A 3498-nucleotide genomic window follows, 5' to 3' on the forward strand; every position below is an offset into this window, starting at 1 on the left:
TATTGATACGAGTCGTCGTGCGAGCACCTTTGATCGCAGAATTATCAAAGGTAGGTTGAGAAGAGGATGACAGAAACACAAGAACAACTTAGTATGTGGCGAAGGAAAATACCCTCTCTAGATTATGAGTATGAAAGATTATAATCCCTCTCTCTCAATCTCACTAGAATCGAGAACAAGCACTCACTTCTCTCTAAACCTTAATCTCTCTTAATTAGAATCTCACTTTAATTACCTCTCATTCATTAGAAACCCTAAACAATCCCTTATATAGCTGTAACAACGTGGATGGTAAAGTGGTAAATAACCAAGTCCAAACCCAACAGGAATTCGTACAAACAGAAACCCAAACGAACCAAGAAACCTTCGATGAGTCGACTCAGGACTGAGATGAGTCGACTTGTCCGAAACTGGACAAAACACAAAACCAGCAATGAGTCGACTCATGACTGAGATGAGTCGACTTGTCAGAGACTGGTGACAAATGGCTGGGTTTCGTGAGTCGACTCATGACAGGCATGAGTCGACTCAACCTGATGAGTCGACTCATGACTGTTATGAGTTGACTCACGGGCTGAAAACTGGATGGTTCGATTCTTTGATTCGTCGTCTCATTCTACGCTTCAACCTGCATTCCACTGTGCTGTTTTACACCTCTATTCTCAAGCTACCATGAGAGTCAGCTATCCTCAAGCTCCCATGAGGATCAGTAAGTTCCGAAGAGAAGATACACCCGTATCATGGGTCCTCCCTTTAGGAACTTGAAGTCTCGTTCAAGTTAGAACTTTAGCTAAGTAAACTCCCGAGCTCCTCTATCTTTTCTGCACCACCTGGCCTCGCTAGGAACTTGATAGCGACGTACAACTGGAAACGACACCTTCGCTCCTTGCCTTGTCGTAGTCGTCTTCCGCTCCAACATGCAATCCTCTTTCAATGGCTTTTCTGGAAGTCTAATATATAGCGAGACAAACTTCTTGCTTACATTCACTAGCCTCTTCGTTTGCGTCACCGTCCCTAAGCTTGCCTCCCTCGGAAGAGACGCCAAACAAAATATGAACTTTTCACCGCCTTTGGTGAATGTATACTTCTGAGCCCGCCTCTTGTAGATCGCATATCTATCCCATAAGTACGGATTACCCAGTATAATCTGACAAACATCTAATGGAACTATACTGCACGTGACCTCATCAATATACGACTTATGGAGCGCAAATCTTATAGTGTATTGATTAACTACACTCAATCTCTCCTCCTTCTGAATCCACCCTAATGGATAGGGCTTCGGATGCTTGACCGTCTTCAGACCCAGCTTCTGAACCAAGGCCTCAGAGATTAAATTCTTCTTGCTACCCGGATCAACTATGGCATCAACCAAACTGGTCTTCACTTACAACTTCAGCACAAAGAGCTGCTCTCGGGGGTCTTCGTCCTCTTTCATGGCATATTTCCCTGCCATAAGGTTGAGACTGTTGTTGGGTTCTGTCATCCTCGGGACTTTTTTCGGACCTTGAGCTATCACATATGCCTTTTTCTCCTCCTTCATCTTCAATCCTTTTGGCTTGAGATGAGGATACTTCTCCCAGCACCGATCAGCAACATGCCTTGTCTTCTCGCAGTGACTACAAATCAGTTCTGCTTTCCCTAGATCACCCTTCTTCTCCTCCTTATATTTTGAACCACTAGACTCACCTCCTATCTATTTGGAGTCTCCCTTAGTCTTGTTGCCCTTCTTCTGCTTGCCCTCAATGGAAATAGCCTTCACGCTCGCCTCTACAATAGTCTCGACCATGAATAACTTTATCTCCTTCCGGATGTAATCACTCAATCACGCTATATACTTCATAAATATAGAATATTCCTCTGTCGTAATGTTGAGGACCATCGCCTGCTGCTGGAACTCTGTGGTGTATTCTTGAATAGTTTTATTGACTCTTTGACGCAAGTCGTACCACTTGTACCAACGCTCTTCGAGGAACCCTACCGGATAGAATTGCTTCCAAAGTAGTTCCTTAAACTTGTTCTACGACACCGCCTTCTTCTCCTACTTGTAGTAGAATTTCCACCATGTCAATGCATGTCCTGAAAGCTTTAAAGTCGCGAACACGAGTTTCTCCTTGGATGAATATCCGTAGAGTGTGAAATAGGTCTCCATCTGCTCGATCCAATCATCAAGCCTCTCGACGTTGACACTCCTATTATAAACAGGAATCTCCACTTTGAAGTCTACCTTCAAATTTTGGTAAGAACCCTTGCCTCCTTGGTGTGAAACAGACTTAACAATACGAGCCTCCTCATCTGAATCAGAACCCTCGCCTTCTCCATCCGACTCTACAAGTTTCTTCTTGCTTTTCGAAGAAAATTCCTCCTTGTTTCCTTTGTCTTGGACAAGATTAACGAGTTGCACGAGGGTCGCACTCATTGTCCCCATCTGCTTTTCCAATGCATCTAGCCTTGCTGAACTATCTCCTTCAGTCCTCTTCTTCTTCCTTAATTTCTGGACTTCTTCCTATGAAATAATAATCTCGCCTAGCTTTTTGTATTGCGATCGAGTCAGGACCATACACAGGATGCCCTATCTACCAGATCTGATCGCTCTAATACTAACTTGATACGAGTCGCTGTGCGAGTACCTTTGATCGCGGAATTATCAAAGGTGGGTTGAGAAGAGGATGACAGAAACACAAGAATAATTCAGTATGTGGCGAAGGAAAATACCCTCTCTAGATTATGAGTATGAAAGGATTACAATCTCACTCTCACAATCTCACTAGAATAGAGAACAAGCTCTCAATTCTCTCTAAACTCTAATCTCTCTTGATTAGAATCTCACTTTAATTACCTCTCATTCATTAGAAACCTTAAACAATCCCTTATATAGTTGTAACAACGTGGATGATAAAGTGGTAAATAACCAAGTCTAAACCTAACAAGAATTCGTGCAAACAGAAACTCAAATGAACTAGGAAACTTTTGATGAGTCGACTCACGACTAAGATGAGTTAACTCGTCCAAAACTGGACAAAACACAAAACCAGCAATATGTTGACTCATGACTGTAGGCATTAAAAATCACTTATAGGTCCCCGCACGCGGCTCGAGACAGAGAGGAGATGATGAACATCGCTATTCGAGTCATAGAAGCTCGTTTGACGATGACGAACGCATGAAGTGAGTCAACAGACCATGCGAAGCAACAGAATTTCAGAATAATCGAAACACGAATAAATCGGGAGTTGCACGTCGCTTACGAAAGACGAAGCGCCCCTCATGTCCCATTTACTCCACACATAATTCAATCATGAGAACTTGTAGATCTCCTTGTAGGCTTTCTGACGCATTCTGGATCGCATGATTCCAAGTTCGGATGATGAAAATACGGTGAAAACGAACGAAGCGCGCGAAACCAAGCTCTGAGCCAAACCGAGACACCCATGAGTGTCTCGTCTTGGCCAAGACACCCTCAAGTATCTCAGCTTGGCCGAGAAACTCATAAGTGTC

The sequence above is a fragment of the Asparagus officinalis genome, chromosome 5 (assembly GCF_001876935.1).
Source record: "Asparagus officinalis chromosome 5, Aspof.V1, whole genome shotgun sequence".
NCBI classification, from domain to species: Eukaryota; Viridiplantae; Streptophyta; class Magnoliopsida; order Asparagales; family Asparagaceae; genus Asparagus; species Asparagus officinalis.